The sequence below is a fragment of the Schistocerca americana genome, chromosome X (assembly GCF_021461395.2).
Source record: "Schistocerca americana isolate TAMUIC-IGC-003095 chromosome X, iqSchAmer2.1, whole genome shotgun sequence".
Classification (NCBI taxonomy): Eukaryota; Metazoa; Arthropoda; class Insecta; order Orthoptera; family Acrididae; genus Schistocerca; species Schistocerca americana.
This window is the reverse complement of record NC_060130.1, coordinates 828,049,757-828,068,403: the sequence shown is the minus strand read 5'-3', so window position 1 is coordinate 828,068,403 and position 18,647 is coordinate 828,049,757.

Here is an 18,647-nt window from a genome sequence, read left to right as displayed (position 1 = left end):
TAGTTTATATACGGCAAGATACATTCAAGGAACAGAATTAACAGCTTAACATAATTCCTTACGTGAACGGTTGGTGAACAGTGTGATAGTAAAAAAGCAGCTCTAAAAAAATTGCCTAATAGTGTCATAAGATGTATGAAACGCAAGATACAAACGAAATACATTTTTTTACATTCAAAGTACTCTCCAACGGTATTACACAGTTCTGGAAACATTTAAAATCTTGCTGGAAATCACCAAAGAAGCCTCCTTTCCCAGTGGATCAAAGCGCTGATGTTAAACGTCCTTGAATATTCATTACGTCTGCACAACGTATTCCTTTCAGAATTCATTTGAGGCAGGGTACAAAGAGGCGTCTGTAGGTATCACGTAACTGATGTACATCTCCATCTAAAGACGTAAATTGCCTTATGGTGTGTAGCACAGGGTGGTTCCTGCACAACTATCACCCCACCGACCCTCTCCTGTTCCATTCAAGAATGGTGAGTGACAGTTGACAAGCCTCCGCCTGAGTTGTAATTTCTCTGACTGTCGTCATGATCCTTGTTCACCATACATTATGTTGCCTGACTCTTCATGGAATGTACGCTCTCGGAATTTTAGCAGCACTCTTCTCCGTGATGCATAACGCCTCAGTTGCAGCGTCTGCAGCTAGAGTTTGCAGAGCATCTCCGCAACATTCTCGCGCTTAATAAGCGAATCCATGACGAAACACGCGACTTTCCTTTGGATGTTCGAAAACAGTTAAGTAAGATTAGGCGGAAGGGAACGTCAGTTTGTGGGTGGCCAATCTCGTACTGTAGACTCCAGCTTCCTATCCCATACAACACTAAGCGGACAACAGCCGTTCCACAACTGCTTCGGAGAACATTGCGTTGATCGTTAGACATTCAGATATAAAGTTCCAGTTCACTAATATTTGCGTGTGTGGAAGACTTTTTTTCTATTCTGGGCTTTCCGGGAGTGGATCTAACGGCGACATGGTGAACCAGAGAACAGCATACTATCTGTGTTGTGTTCTGCTCATCAACCAGTTTACGTTGCACAGTTATGTATAAAGTCTTACACACACGCAAATATTAGTGAATTTCAGGGTTCACGCTCTCATTGTTAACATCCAGTTCGTCCGATATTAGCCTCACAGACAACGTCGCATTTGAGCCAGCCTCTGCCGCACCTGTTCCATCTTGTCCATAATTATACATGTAGATTGCATAGCGAATGATTCACTTCACCAGTGCGTTAGAGAACCTAAAAGTGTTTGTGCTATCCAAATACAATCGGAAGAATACGTCATAATTTACGGAACAAAAGGCGGTTGCAGCGTAAAAATGCAGTCGTTTAAAACATTATAGAAACGATGGTATAAATGTTTTAAACAAAATGAAGAAAGGTAAAAGAACGAAACGCTTGTTCACATAGAAGTGACAACAAAAATTGACTGTTTGCTTTATTTCTTCATGCAATTCACTCCACAGCCACGGAGCTCAATCACCAATTACACAGATAAATTAATCGAACTTCGGTTTCCATGCTTTACATATGGGAGTCATTTGAGTATATAACTTTCAACGTTCTACATGTAGGCGTTTAAAGCTTAAGACACCTTTAGACGCATTCAGCCATAGGAATTATTTCGTCACCGAATAGCTTTATGTTAGCGTTCCACGCTAGAAGACGTATAATCTTTTCCAGTGAAAATGGTTCAAATGGCTCTGAGCATTATGGGACTTAACATCTGAGGTCATCAGTCCCCTAGAACTTAGAACTACTTAAACCTAACTAACCTAAGGACATCACACACGTCCATGCCCGAGGCAGGATTCGAACCTGCGGCCGTAGCGGACGCGCGGTTCCAGTCTGAAGCGCCTAGAACCGCTCGGCCACTCTGGCCGGCCCGAGATGATCTAATTGGCTGCTTGACATACTAGCTAATAGGAATTCAGCATTTCCCGAGCGTGTGAGTAGGGCTTGGTGGTTCAGAGCTATGAGTCGATATAATCGCTCGGAAGCCGTGTGCTGGTAAACACCTATGTTAAATTGCGCTTTTCCAATGAACAACTGGCAACTTGGAAAGACATACAGGCAATGATTCTAGTGTTTCACTTCACTGTACTTATTCTCGAATAATAAATAACAATAGTGAAAAAAATGCATTAGGCCGTTTGCTGTGTACGATTCCTAGCAAGTAGCTGACATTCATTTGCCGCGCCGGCATCTGCAAAAGAATGAGATCGTTTTCTGTGTAGTAGCCAATCGCATTTTATTTTATTTATTGTTTTATTTATTTACTGATTTATTTAACCTGGCAAGATTAGGGCCATCAGGCCCTCTCTTACATCTAACCAGGCATTCTACTTATTTTACATTCATATGTTTTAGTAGGTATATTAAACTACATCTAGCACCAAAAGTGAAATAAACAATTAGAAAGGTACACCTGGAAAAATACATACATATAGAGTTTATATTCGTAGATCATAAGTACTGTTATAATTAGACATTATTGAAGAGACAAATTTTAGATAGGAGTGCTGGCAGCAGGGAGTATGAGGGAGACTGATGGTGAAGGGAGGAGAGGAATAGAGAGACATGATGAAACATAATTAAGGAAATATAAAGGAAAAGAAGATTGCGTGGCTAATAGAGATAGATGAAGAGGAAGGCATCTCAGGAGCAAGATAGGAGACGCTAGCTTTGCTATTTGACAGATGAGAGAATTGGCCTGGTACATTAATTTTATGGAGACCTTTATGAGGATGATAGCAGGAAATGCTTCAATTTCTTCTTAAAAGCAGCAGGAGATTGAATTTTGCGCAAGGTAAGGGGCAGTTTGTTCCAGAGGCGGACAGCGGCAACTGAGAAGGAGTTTGCAAAAGTTTTTGTTTTGTGAGTGGGCACAATTAGGATACCAAATAAGAGTGACCTCGTGTTTCGATTATGATGGCATGACAGGTTTTTAATCTCTGAAGCAAGGTACTGGGGTGCTTGCGCGACGAGGAGTCGGTGAAGTAGACATAGAGTGTGGTAGTCACACAATTTGTCCGGCCGCAGCCACCCTAGCTCGGAGTGTGAAGCACTAACATGATCATATCGGCGAATGTTGCAGGTGTAACGCACACAGGCATTCATGGTTAGCTCTAGCCGTCTTTTGTTTTCACTACTCGTGCCTTGTTGAACCACATCACAATAGTGGAGGTTCGGTTGAACGAGTGCTTGCGCGAGCTGGCGTTTCAAGTCCTGTGGAAATATGTTCCGAAACTTTTTGAGAGCATAGAGACAAGCAGACGTCTTTTGGCACACTGCGACTGTATTCTCCGCCCAGTTGAGATGCTCATCCAAAGTTGCACCCAAGCTCTTCACTGTTTTCTGATATGGTATTGGAGTACCGTCGAGCAGAATAGGAGGTAGCCGTTCGCGGAAATCTGAACTTATTAATTTCTGATGGGCTATTAAGATTACTTGCGTCTTTTTGGCATTTAGTTTAAGCCCCAGGTTTTTCGCCCATGTCGCTACTGAAGACAGATCATCATTCATCTGAGCGATTGCAGTGTTTACATCTTCAGGTCTGACGCTTAGGTAGAGCTGGAGGTCGTCGGCATAGAAATGATATTTACAGGAGGACAGAACCGACGAAATATCGTTGACATATAAAGAAAACAAAAGTGGTCCTAAGACTGATCCTTGTGGCACTCCCGAGGAAACATGTTTCCAGGAAGATTTTTCATTTACGCAGACAACACATTGCTGTCTGTCTTTTAAGTAGCTTTCAAACCATCTCATTGCACTATCAGAGAAATTAAACTGTTGCATTTTTCTGAGCAATATGTCAAAGTTAACAGTGTCAAAAGCTTTGCTGATGTCCAGTAGCGTCAATATTGTTGCCTTTCGATTGTCGATGGCATATTTCAGGTCATCAGTTACTTTAATTAGAGCAGTGTTTGTGCTGTGATGTTTACGGAAACCGGATTGAAATTTGTCATATAGGCTGAATTCATTCAAGTGTTCAGTGATTTGGTCATGAAAAATATATTCAAGTGCTTTGGAAACAGCAGGCAGTATGCTAATTGGTCGGTAATCACTAGGCAGTTGCGGGTTTTCGATCTTAGGGATGGGTCGAATTATGCTTCTTTTCCATGCAGTGGGGTATATTCCGATCACGAGGGAAAAATTAAATATGTCAGCTAAGACAGGTACTAAGATATCGGCAACATTCTTAATCATGGTTATACCGATACTGTCGTTGCCTAGTGCATCAGAAGAGATTCTCATTATTGCTTTTCTTGCCGTATTTGTTTTTGCATGTTTTAGATGGAAGGTATCGTTGTTAGTTATCCTGTTTGGGGATTCTTGTGGACGGTAATTATCAGCCGTGCAGAGAAGAATTCATTTAATTCGTTAGCTGACACATGAAAAGTAGTTTCCGATTTTGCCTTTCCGACCCCCAAGCTACGGAGATTCTTCCATAGTGTCGAGGGCGTCAGATCGCTGCATACAAGGGAGCGAGCGTGCCTGATTTTAGCATTGCGAATGGATTGTTTCACTCTGTTCCGTAGCTTTCTATATTCTTCGAAACGCTTGGGTTTCGGATCTGCCTTGAAACGCCTGTGGGCAGCATCCCTATTAGTCATCATTTGACGTAATTCAGCTGTCAGCCATGGAGCAGGAGATTTTCTTACACGGATTGTGCGCACAGGTGCATGTTTGTCAGAGAGGGCAGTGAGTTTATCACCAAGTTCATTAATTTTGCCATCGATTGTAGGTTCTCTGATTATTTGATGCCATGAGATTTCTGAGCAATCGGGTGTTAGAGCGTCAAGGTCAATACGTTTCATGTTTCTACAAGTTATGTAACGCGATTTGATCCTTGGGGGCTGCACAGAGTAGGCCAGGAATATAACATCATGTGCTGAGAGGCCAGGGGCCGATGTTTGACCAACATCTCTTACTTTGTCAGTCTGTTTCGTTGCGATTACGTCTATAAGAGTATGACTGTGCGCCGTATGGTGTGTAGGTTGTAATGGAAGAATGTTCATGCTATTGCAACTAAAGAGTCTTCTTAGGTTTATTGCGGAGGGAGTGTCTCTTAGCAGGTCTATGTTCAAGTCACCCATTACGATGACATGTTCGTATTGACACTGAAGTGAATGTAATTCCGAGTGGAAGGAACTCATTGAGTTTATTTTGGCGGCTTGTACACGACACCAGTCAAGAATTTCCGACTTTGTATATTTATTTCAATGAACATGAATTCAGCCTCTTTTTCTTCAGCAGGATTTGACGTACATAAGACTTTCGCTTTGAGATCTGTTCGTATATATGCGCCGACCCCGCCACCTCGCTTTTTTTATCTGTCTGCCCCAAGAAATGTGTACCCTGGGAGATGAATAGATGCAGAGGATATGTGTAGTTTCAACCACGTTTCGGATAAGAGGATTACGTGGTAGTTTAGTTGGTTGAAGAGGAGGCTAAGTTCTTCGTAATGTGCAGGTAAATACTGGATGTTGCAGTGAGCTGCTAAAAGCTCTGACGCGTTCCGCTGAGCAGCCTGGAGTAGGGTGGCAGACTGGTTTGTCCCTTTGTTAGGCACTACCTGCCACGAGGGGCACTGGCCGGTGCTTCCGCCAGGTGACATAACACAGGAGTGTCCGAGATTTTGCGCGCCCTGTTTGTGACTCCGCAAGTGCGGAAAGAAAGGCGACTGCAAGAGATTTCCTGAGGTTGCGGGAGTATAGAAAATGGATTAGTGGTATTCGGTGCAAGGAGAATATGACCAAAATAGTGACGACTGTGTGTCACTGTGTATCCTACGTCGTAAGAAGAGAAATGTAAATAGCGTATTTGAAACAGGTTAGGGTGGAAATAAGGGAAAGGGGAGTGATTTAAGAGGCCGATGCTGCCAGCAGAGAGAAGTAAGCTTAATAATTAATAGATTATCGTAGGAAGCTAGAATTAAATTAAAATTTACTAAAGTGATACTGGTAGTGATTATCGTAGGAAGCTACAATTAGATTGAAATTTGCTAAAGTGATACTGATGGTGATTTTTAATATGAACAATTTAAACCGAAGAGATGGGTGATTAATGAACTAAAGGAGAGACTAATAATTGAAGTAGAACTATTACAGAATGGAAGAGAATAAACTGAGAAAATGAAAAAAGTATTAGCAGTAACTAAAATTAAGTAATGGTTAGAGCTACAGATACAGAAAAAAATAGTGAAAAGTTAATACAGTTATAAAAACAATTAGTTGTAGGTACAAATATGGGTATAATTAAAAAGTTAATACAGTTACAAGACTATAACTGAGTATAGGGCTGTTACAATTTGCAAATGGTGTTAGGTTTGCACTTCTGGCTCGAGTAGCTTCACTTAATACTATTCAGTTCTGTCATGTTTGTGACTGTCTTCTGCCCAGCTGCTGTCATAATGATTACTCTGCCATTCTGAGTCCACACATTCTGAAGACCGAAATGGGATATGGCACTGTTTAAAATCTTTAGCCGTTCGTGTGTCAGATCTTCCCTTATTGTAAGCCCTGTCCTTGCTAACTTCTTCTTCTGGGTAAAGATCTCTGCCCTTTTTCGGTACGAGACAAATTTAATTATTATTGGACGAGATTTGGTAGCACCTGGTAGTTTTCGTCCCACCCGATGGCTTCTGTCAATGTCTGCCTTGGTGACTTCGACACCTTATTTTTCACGCGCAACCTCTATAAGCAGGTTGTCTGTGTCTTCTTCCTTATATTCTGCTACTCCAAACAGTCGTAGACTATTTCGCCTTTGGTACTGTTCTAGCTCTTCTGTTGCGGCAGATAGTTTCACTTCCAACTCTCGTGCCTTTTTCTCGTATTCAGACACAGACTTTTTTAGTGCTGTAATTTCGGCAGTATTGGCCTCAACAGTATCACGCATTTTGGCCAATACTGCTGCCGTTACAGTATCTGATATAGTGCCTGCTATCAGATCGAGATTGTTTTTATCGCGAAGCGCAGCGTTTACCTCAGAGCGGACCAGTTCCGCTATACCGGGAGCCGCGGCCGCACCTTCCGCCAAGAGCAGACCCGCCGCACCTGCTGCTTCCCCGCTGCTGGCCGCGCTGCTGTTGACTCTTCTGTTTACCATTTTCTCGAAGATATTGGCGGAGCACAGAAAAAAAATAGCACTACTGCACAGAACACTGTTGTTTACACGATTTCCACTTGTACTAGACAACACCACCTGCGAGAACACCTTCGAATTCAACTAAATTTCGCGAGCCGAACTTAACACGTGTTACACTGCAGCCGCCATGACACTTATCCACTCTTCTTGTTATTTTATGACACGAAAAGCACCGGAAATACAACTACATACTTAATAGTACAATACCATAGTGCGAAACATCATTTGTGTGTATTTGATACTTCAAAGGTCTAAGTGTATTACAATTTACCGCTGACATATCTCATTGGTTGGTAATTAGCAGACATATACTTCTCGATGTATGGAACTGTTACAACTTCCAAGTCCTTGAACATCGGATTGTCGATTAAGAGGAAAGGAAATCTGGAATGTCCTACGAAAGAGAACCGTCCCCGCATTTTCCTTAAGTGATTCGGAAAACCACGGAAACCTTTCAGTCTGGACGGCAGAACAAAGATATGAATCTCCGTCGTCGCGGGTGTAAGTCCAGTGTCTTACAACTGCGACACCTCATACGGCTGCTGATCGAAATATTTTTCACTAAGAATTACGGAACGTATTAGTACGTGTGACAGTAGTGTAATACAGAGATTAGTCTGTAAAGTAATTCTAAGGTGTGTTGTATATTAACAAATCATAGGCTGCAGTTTCTTTTAAACATCTGTCGTATAGAGTCACAGTACAGAATATACTGTTTTCCGTCATTATCACAGCATCAACAAGAACAAAACGTCGGAAAGTGGCAGAATAATGTGATAACACATCTCGCCTTATCAACGCTGTTTTTAAAGCAGACAGAGATAATTTTCGATCAAAGATGCAGACGTTGAAAATGGATTTCTGTAAGGTAAGAAGCTGAAAAATTACTCTGATACTGAATGAGTACTTTCAAGTTAAACAGCCATAAATTTTAAATACAATCGCCTCAAAAAATGGTTCAAATGGCTCTGAGCACTATGGGACTTAACAGCTATGGTCATCAGTCCCCTACAACTTAGAACTACTTAAACCTAACTAACCTAAGGACAGCACACAACACCCAGCCATCACGAGGCAGAGAAAATCCCTGACCCCGCCTGGAATCGAACCCGGGAACCCGGGCGTGGGAAGCGAGAACGCTACCGCACGACCACGAGATGCGGGCACAACCGCCTCCCTCTAACGTTATTTTGTATAGGTCAAATAAAGCAACACAGTTATTCAAAAAATGGCGTTGACACCAATACGTGATAAAACGGTTAATCGCACTGATCATTAAGCTTCGCTTAATTATGAAACGCATTTGGGCAGTGCTGCACAATACGTTGTGTGACTGGAATGAGTAAAACATAATCCGTTTTGTGCGTGTATCATTTATCATCGCGGACTTTGCATCGAACTAGAGTTGCATGTTCGCAGCTTCAGTTGAATATTTTCTGTAGTGCTGTTACTTTACGAGCTCATTTCTGAGAGACAGTTGAAATGCTTGTTAGGTACATGGAAACGAGCATCTACCCAGCAGAAGGCACTCTATGCATGATACGACTTACCTGTGTTTACATTAAATGTATTCGCAATTGCGAATAATGACAACCATCAGCTGTAGAATGGAATGACGACAATGAAATTTTGTGCCTCACCGGGACTCGAACCCGGATTTCCCGCCCATTTGGCTACCCGTGCACGACTCAAAGACCAGCTCCAAACTTCCATATGTCGTCAACCATGCGTCTACGACCTGCACTCGTACACCCATTATGTATATTCCCGTATAAGTCAGACGAATCGTTTGCCCGGTATCAGCAGAGCATTGCGATATTACGGCGCCTGTGTTATTCTGAGGCCGGCCGAAGTGGCCGTGCGGTTAAAGGCGCTGCAGTCTGGAACCGCGAGACCGTTACGGTCGCAGGTTCGAATCCTGCCACGGGCATGGATGTTTGTGATGTCCTTAGGTTAGTTAGGTTTAACTAGTTCTAAGTTCTAGGGGACTAATGACCTCAGCAGTTGAGTCCCAAAGTGCTCAGAGCCATTTGAACCATTTTTTGTTATTCTGATTACAATGCAAAGTTCCTTTGGACATGCATGCATACCTGCGTGTAGGTTGCTCGGCTGCTTACGTGTCCGTGTTCAGAAAGGAGAACTCCTGTGCACTTACTATTGATATTCTCTCCACGTGGCTCAGTTACCCGTATTAATGAATACTGACGCGACCGATGCAGAAAGTAAAAATTTTTGTCGCAAGGTGAAACAAACAAAACTTCGAACCGTTCACCTTACTTCACTGAATCTGTCACAGACGATCGTGTCAGTGTTGCAGATGTATTCGACGACGCAGTTGTATCGATGTCACAATTTCGCTTTTCTTAATTTTGAAAGTTATCGACACCATGGACGCTGCTGAGCATCATAACTGAAATACAAGGATTGGTAGGAAACAACGAATTTCTGTTGTATGTATATAATATAGTAAGAATAAATTATGATTAAATTTTTTGGTGATTTGGGGTACACATACCGCGAAATTTACGGTGCTGCTACCTCTGGCAGTAACAGTGTCTCTGGTATCGAGTCGAACTGAGGTTGAATGACAAACAGGGACACGTCATTCAACTTCTGGCTCCATGCACAGATTCGTCAACAATGATACTAAATGCAGAATCAGGACATTTCTGGAAAGACGAAATATCACCCCTCCTGAGTGCAATTTTATTGGGCGCACAACTGTCTGTGCGCTGCTCTCAGCTGCAGCGTCAAGGGAAGCCAGATGAATAGTCACCCTGATGACAGCCTATGATGTTCCACACGTCGTCGCACTTGTTTTGCCGCAAACAGGCCCATTTCCTGAGCCAAGACACGTGACGTGGCTGTACGATGCTGCACTTCTGAGCGTACAACGTATCTATCCTCTCGGGCACTAGTCTCGTGGGGGCATCGAGATCCTTCATGACGTTGAATAGGGCAGTCGTGAACGCACCGATTCTATACTGGAATGAGCGTCGTGACACCTCAGCCAATGCTAGCAGCAATATCGCTGAATGATAAAGTGCAGTCTCGTTAGGACAAGATCCTACCACTATCGAATTTCGACATATATCGGTAGACATTTTTTATTCCCACACGAAGGAAAAAACGGTATTCTTACAAACAAACAACATTCAAATGCGATTTACAAACCAGAAACTCGATGTGTAACACTTCTTGTATACGGAACGGAGGCAGCATTACTTCTACTTACTTTGTCCGGTTGTACTGAAATGTTAATGATTTCCATATCCAGGCAAGAATTACGCTTCACACGATTTTCACATTTACACATGCCGACTTCAGGTCGTTACAGTTTTAACGACCAGCAGTGTATTTAGCGTAATTGTGCACAGAACCGACATGATGAGCGTTAGTACCTCTGCCCTCCGTTACAACTGTTGTGTGTGCCTCGTGAGTCGTCATTTGGGATGTCTCTAGCAGTTTTATTGTTAGCCCCAAAGCATTAGAAATTTGAACGTCATCTGCTTCTAAGATCTCGCCAGTGTGGCAGGATGGTGGTGGCAGCTTTCTGCTTCCGGGGTGGTTAGCTCGTCGAGTATCGAACACGGCGCCCTAGGGGAACGAGGCTTAGCTGAAGCGGCTGTTAAGGCTAAATCCGATTACCGGGCTGCGGCGCCAGGGGAGGCGGCCGCCGTCCGCACGCCCTCTGTTCATAACGCCTCGCCATTTCTCTGTGCGAAACAACTCAGTTACTCCACTTGATTTCTTGCCATGCCGCAAGGCCGGGCCTAATAAATTGGCTTTGATAATTGTTTCTTGCAACCGTTTACACGTTAAAATTTTGGCGTCTCATTGACACCAGCTGTCGTCAAAGAAGGAAGGAACGTATTTACACAACGATGCACACCGCCACTTTAGTTATTGCTGAATTTTATTCTGCGCTTCGGATGTCAGAAGTAAATATGGAAGAAAGATCAGTGTTTAACGCATCGTCAACGACAAGGTGATTAAATACGGAGCACAAAGTCGGATGGTGAAGGAAATTAGACGTACCCTTTCAAATACATCATCTCGGTATTTCTCTAAAGTGGCACTAGAGAAATCATGAAAAACATAGATCCGGATGGACGGCCGGAGCTTTTGAACGTCGTCCTCCCGATTACGAGTCGACTGTGCTAATCGTTGCATCGCCTCTCTCGATCGGCTATCTGAGATTTTAGCGACTACGACGCTACTGCAGTGAAAGACACTACCAAAGTCTACAAGAACATATTGTTGGATGACAGTAAGCAAATGCAGGAAGCCTTGGGCATAATTTCCACCCAGTGTGATAAATGAGAGCTCTCTTTAAATGTGGTTAAACGTAGTGTAATGGATGCAATGAAGGCATAGAAACAGCCAGTACCTGAATGAGATTTTCACTCTGCAGCGGAGTGTGCGCTGATATGAAACTTCCTGGCAGATTAAAACTGTGTGCCGGGCCGAGACTCGAACTCGGCACCTTTGCCTTTCACGGGAAAGTGCTCTACCAACTGAGCTACCCAACCACGACTCACGCCCGTCCTCACGGGACACTTGCCCGCGAATCACAAAGGTCCAGAGTTCGAGTCTCGGCCCGGCACACAGTTTTAATCTGCCAGGAAGTGTCATATCAGCGCATACTCCGCTGCAGAGTGAAAATCTCACTCTGGAAACATCCACCAGGCTGTGGCTAAGCCATGTCTCCGCAATATCCCTTCTTTCAGGGGTGCTAGTTCTGCAAGGTTCGCAGGAGAGCTTCTGTAAAGTTTGGAAGGTAGGAGACGAAGTACTGGCAGAAGTAAAGCTGTGAGGACGGGGCCTGAGTCGTGCTTGGGTAGCTCAGTTGGTAGAGCACTTGCCCGCGAAAGGCAAAGGTCCCGAGCTCGAGTCTCGGCCCGGCACACTATTTTAATCTGCCAGGAAGTTTCAGGCAGTACCTGATCACAAGGTTGGTGATGGATGTCTGGAGCACGCTACATATTGTAAATATAATGAGCGATCAGAATGTTTCTATTCAAAGAACGTACAGTCCAGGATCGGCTTGCCAATCAGGCAAAATCGCCGTGAGCGTTGGGGCAATCATCCCACTGACGCATCAGGTTGAAGATACCCGTTTGGTAAAACATGGTGCCCTGCTGCGTGAAGAAGTCAGTAACTGCCTGCAGGACATCCTCGTCCGACAGGACTCATCGACCCTTTGAGGAACTGAAGGCGTGATCTTCACACCGAGACAGATGAGGACTATGGGGCTGATGCTCGAGTGTCCCCTGCTTGATTAGGTTCAGAGCATTCACACAAGGTTGGCGCCGGTGGCGACACCTACAACGTGCTGACATGAACGTTTCCAACCGATTTCTCATACACAAACAGCAGTTGACCGGCGTTGCCTGGTGAAACGTTGTTGTGATGCCTCGTGTAAGGAGGCGAAATGCGTACCATCACGTTTCCGACTTTGATAAAGGTCGGATTGTATCCTATCGCGATTTCGGTTTATCGTATCGCGACATTGCTGCTCACGTTGATCGAGATCCGATGACTGTTAGCAGAATATGGAATCGGTGGGTTCAGGAGGGTAATACGGAACGCCGTGCTGGATCCCAACGGCCTCGTATCACTAGTAGCCGAGATGACAGGCATCTTATCCGCATGGCTGTAACGGATCGTGCTGCCACGTCTCGATGTCTGAGTCAACAGATGCGGACGTTTGAAAGACAACAACCATCTGCACGAAAAGTTCGACGATGTTTACAGCAACATGGACTATCAGCTCGGAGACCATGGCTGCGGTTACCTTTGACGCTGCATCACAGACAGGAGCGCCTGTGATGGTGTACTCAACGACGAACTTGGGTGTACGAATGGCAAAACGTCATTTTTTCGGATGACTCTAGGTTCTGTTTACAGCATCATGATGGCAGCATCGGTGTTCGGCGACATCGCGGTGAACGCACATTGGAAGCATGTATTCATCATCGCCATACTGGCGTATCACCCGGCGTGATGGTATGGGGTGCCATTGATTACACGTCTCGGTCACCTCTTGTTCGCATTGACGGCACTTTGAACAATAGACGTAACATTTCAGATGTGTTACGACCCGTGGCTCTACCCTTCATTCGATCCCTGCGAAACCGTACATTTCGGCAGGATAATGCACGACCGCATGTTGCAGGTCCTGTACGGACCATTCTGGATACAGAAAATCTTCGACTGCTGCCCTGGCCAGCACATTCTCCAGATCTCTCACCAATTGAAAACGTCTGGTCAATGGCGGCCGAGCAACTGGCTCGTCAAAATATGCCAGTGACTACTCTTGATGAACTGTGGTATCGTGTTGAAGCTGCATGGGCAGCTGTACCTGTTCACGCCATCCAAGCTCTGTTAGACTCAATGCCCAGGCGTATCAAGGCCGTTATTACGGCCAGAGGTGGTTGTTCTGGGTACTGATTTCTCAGGATCTATGCACCCAAATTGCGTGAAAATGTAAGCACATGTCAGTTCTAGTATAATATATTTGTCCAATGAATACCCGTTTATCATCTGCATTTCTTCTTTGCGTAGCAATTTTAATGGACAGTAGTGTACTTACCGCTCGCTCGTCGGAAAGACGCGAATTTCACACTAATCCCCTGCCTACATGTCGGTGTTTATATTCCCGCATCGGAGTCGCGCTATGTTGCGTATACGCTGCAGCAACAACCTCAAACGGAAATTTTTCGATAGACCCTTATTTTCAGGAGCAATTCTAAGGAGTAAATAGAACGACTACGTAAAATCTATTTTGGGACTTGCAGCACGTCTGTAAAGTGAGTCGCGTAAAAGACGGTAGTCGACCATTTGTAGAGCGTTTGAAATCATTAACAAGTAGGCATCAGAACACACATTGAACGAATTGATCGTTAAATATCGGTAGAGCTCATATGAAACTGCAGCAAAGATATTCTATAAACTGGGAATCTGTGCCTGTGTGGCCGAGCGGTTCTAGGTGCTACAGTCTGGAACCGCAAGACCGCTACGGTCGCAGGTTCGAATCCTGCCTCGGGCATGGATGTGTGTGATGTCCTTAGTTTAGTTAGGTTTAAGTAGTTCTAAGTTCTATGGGACTGATGACCTCAGCAGTTAAGTCCCATAGTGCTCAGAGCCATTTATTTGGGAATCTGTAGAAGAAATGCGCCGTTCCTCTCGCCACACGCAATTGTGTGAATTCAGAAAAGCCGTATTCGTGGTAAACGGTGATTCTGCTGGAATCATTGTACATCTCACGTGGGCATCGTACGAGTAAGAGAGATAGGGAGCGAATAGCACCATATGGACGCTCGTTTCCCCCTCGCATGGTACTCAAATGGAATACGACACATAATCGACAATAATGGTATGAGTCACACGCTACAATGCGCTGTACAGTGGTTTGCTCAGTATATTCGTGGATATGTAGTAGCAGATAAGCCATTTGAGGGTGATGAAAGATACAAGGTCATAAAACCATTACGTAAGTGAACAAAAGTTTGGCGGCGCGTCAGCATGAGTAGCATAGTATAGGATTCCTCATGGTCTTATAACCAGATACATTTTACAAATTTGCTCAGGTCCTTAATTTTCAAAAAGCACTGCTCATAAGCAACGTAAGCAGAACTTACGCACTGAGAACAGAAATCTTACTTTGTCGCAATCCCGTTTCAAGCAAGACGCTCAGAGGGTATGACAGCTCTTCTGTACAGAAAAATGCATCGCCATTCAAGTGACTATGTTCCAGGAAATACCTTAATTGTCCGAATTCGTTACACATCAGTGGTTTCACCGAAAAGATTGGTTGAGACAACAGTCATCGAATCCTGCTAGAAACAACTTGATTTGCCAGCTTCTCCAAAGTTGTTTGATACGTACCTAACATCCCACTGAAATCAACACATTTATTAACATCATGGTGCATACAGCTTAACTCTTCTGAAGAGTCTGAATGTGAATTAAACAAGGCCGTTAATTATCATGTAGATGCTACGTCAAACGGTACAGTCAAATTATCACTTTTTGCAAAAAACACAATATAAGAGAATTAAATGGTCACTTAAATGCAAAATCTAAACTAAGAAAGTTAAAGGGTCACTTAGACACAAACTCAGAATTGCGGGAGTTTATTGACCAGTTAGACGCAAAGTTCATACCAAGAGAATTAAATGTTTACTTAGATACAAAGTCGAAAGGCAAACACTTGTTGATGGTGAGAGTTGAATTGTCGGTCAATAGCTTCCTGGTGACCAACTGAGCTCGGAAATAAGTTGCTGAAGCGGGGCTGTTACGGAGGAACTTGTTCAGCAACCATAACTGTCAGCTTGGAGACGTGTGGCGTCCTAAGTACAGGGTGAGCAGAAAGCTGCATGTCCCGGTCTCTTTTTCGGAAATGTGATCGGCGTGGGGAAATAGTGCAGTGGCTTTGGTGCGGTCTGTGGCGACGTTGGTGCGACCGGTCTCAGTGGATCGTCCAGCAAGCTAGGCTATAAAAGTGGTATTTTGAAGCTGAATTCCGGTGAGTAGGCAACCCAGCAGATCTGGCTGTATTGCGAGAAGGAATACGCCCCAAGACACAGCTCTTGGATAGTTATGTCTTTAGTATCTATCAAACTTCACTAGCGCCTCGTTCGTAATAACTGCTTGTCTGGCAGAGTATTACTTCTGTTCGAACATGGAAAAAGGAATGAACCAAACTAGATCACAAATACGGCTATTAATACCTTCATTTAAGTAAATGTAACTGCAGGTGTCTGTTACAAAGGTATATTTCTCGGGTCATATTTTGATGAACGTTTAGGAAAAAAAAAGTTGAGAACCACCTTCATCTCTAATGCCAATTATGTGACCTTCCAATATGATTCTAAAAAATAGAAACGGGCATTGTACATTTTACGTGTTGCGTCATTGGGCATAGAGAAACGGTGGTTAGTATGCGCCAGCGACATGTGTGGGCCACTTGTTGTTTCTCGAGTTTGCCGTTAGGTGGAGAACGTATGCAGTGCTTGGAAGATTTGATTGTTTGGGGGAGGAGACCAGACAGCGTGGTCATCGGTCTCATCGGATTAGGGAAGGACGGGGAAGGAAGTTGGTCGTGCCCTTTCAAAGGAACCATCCCGGCATTTGCATGAAGCGATTTGGGGAAATCACGGAAAACCTAAATCAGGATGGCCGGACGCGGGATTGAACCGTCGTCCTCCCGAATACGAGTCCAGTGTGCGCTTGGAAGAAAGCGCAGACACTACTCCGCCATTTGCTACAACTTAAGTGATGTAGCTGCTGAATTCATATCACAAATTTTATTTGTTTTTGAATGTTAAGCTCCGCCATTTCCTAGAACTTGAGTGATGTAGCTGTTGAATTCGTGTCACAAATTTTATTTGTTTTTGAGTGCTGAAGCAGGTGAACGCTAAAAGTTTCAGCCTCGGCTTGCACCATTGAAGGTTCGAATGTAGACGGTACTGTAAAGACAAAATCCCGCTCGCTCAAGTCGTTTTCTGTTTCCGCCACGTTTTAATATGTAGTGTCAGTCGGTTCGAATGGGCCATACCAAAGACGTGTGCTATAGGCCGTATAAATAAATCTCTTCTTTGTTTTTAGGGTACGATAACAAGTTTCAAGAAAAAGCCTGATATTGACGGTCGAAGTGAGTAGTTTGAGACTGCAATGAAGCAATCGCGTTTGGAAGGCGAAATGATCGAAAGGGCTGACGTTTGTTTTAATTTTCGTAGAACTACACTGCAAAGGAGATTAAAATTAGCTGCAGGGAGTCCGCTGGTATCTACGACACGTCAGCCGGCTGTGGTTTTCCAAATCAGCGTTCTTGGTGGGAAATTTGTTGAGGAAATCTGGATCCAGTTTGGGGGCTGGGGCATCAACTTCGTGCAGACTTTGAAGGTTCATTATATTACAATGAAAATATTTTATTTTACTTTCAACTTTGAAATTACACGTGATTTAAATTACTTGATAATTGACACGTCATGCATTAGAGCAGGTTTACTGTAATCAGAGCGCTCAGCGTCACTCCCGAACAGTTAGTTGTTGCCAAACTGCCAAAACAGTTACTCAGTTCCCTTCCAATTCCTTGTCCGTTTTTCTTTCTTTATGTGTTTGGATCCCGAATCCTGGGTCAGGCCCTTTTATTTCGTATTTCATCACACACACACACACACACACACACACACACACACACACACACACACACACAGATAAGCTTCGTCTGACATTACGTGAGGCCGAATTTTTTGAAGGCGGCAATTAATCGTTGGACTGGGTCACCAGAGGCATAAATATAACGACGTTCCACTGTGCAGTGGCGTGGCGCAATGGTTAGCGTATAGACTTGACGTGTAGAAGGTCGTAGATTCGAATCTTGTCAAATGATGCAACGTTCTTTTTAATTTCTAAATCTTACCAAAAGATGTTGATTGTTATTTTCATTTAATTAATTGATTTAAATATTTTTTATTTCTAATACTTTGTCGCGTCATTTTCAAAATAGTATTGAGTTGTTATTTGCTGTTATTTTTCTTCCTATAATTATTTTCTCGTTTGGAATCTGCTTGCGTCGCCTATAATCTGCAATCAATTGCCAACCAGGGCTGCTCGTCTGTAGGTAGTGTGGCAGCTCGTGTTGCAAATGTGAGGATAGTTTCAGGTAACCGATAATAGCGAGAAATTACAGATAAAGGTTAACCTTAATCGCTATGAACATTGCGACCGCGATTTTAGTTCCACCGCAATTTGTCGGTCTCAGTTTTCTGGGATAAATTACATATCACAAGGTTGTGGTTAGGCTAGGACATGAGTTTAATTCGGGGCTACAAAACGTGTCGCCGGCCGCGGTGGTCTAGCGGTTCTAGGCGTGCAGTCCGGAACCGCGCGACTGCTACGGTCGCAGGTTCGAATCCTGCCTCGGGCATGGATGTGTGTGATGTCCTTAGGTTAGTTAGGTTTAAGTAGTTCTAAGTTCTAGGGGACTGATGACCACAGTAGTTAAGTCCCATAGTCCTCAGAGCCATACAAAACGTGTCGTCTGCCCAGTTCAGTCATTGGTCACTTAAATTGAGCTGTCGACAGAGCATCTCGTATTTCCGTCCGTCATGCCTCGCGGCGGCTGCTTCCAACATTGCTCAGCGTTACACAACAGCAGCGTTAGTGAAGTGATCCGCCGTGTTTTTGTTGCTTGCAACTGAGTGGCAGCCGGCAGCGATTGTGGAAAACACTGTAGCGGCAAGTGACAGACGTCAACTATCAAGCAATTTTAATCGGACTATGTAAATATTTGTTAGCTAATCTGTATCGTGTGAAAGAACCAAAATATTGGTTTACATAATAATATTTTCGCTTCTGTTGTAAGTTTTTACTTTTTTTTATTATACTGAACTTTTGATATATAAACAGGTTACATTCTTTGTGAAGCGCAAGACTTCATTTTTAATTAAAAGCCTACATTTTATTGTATGGCC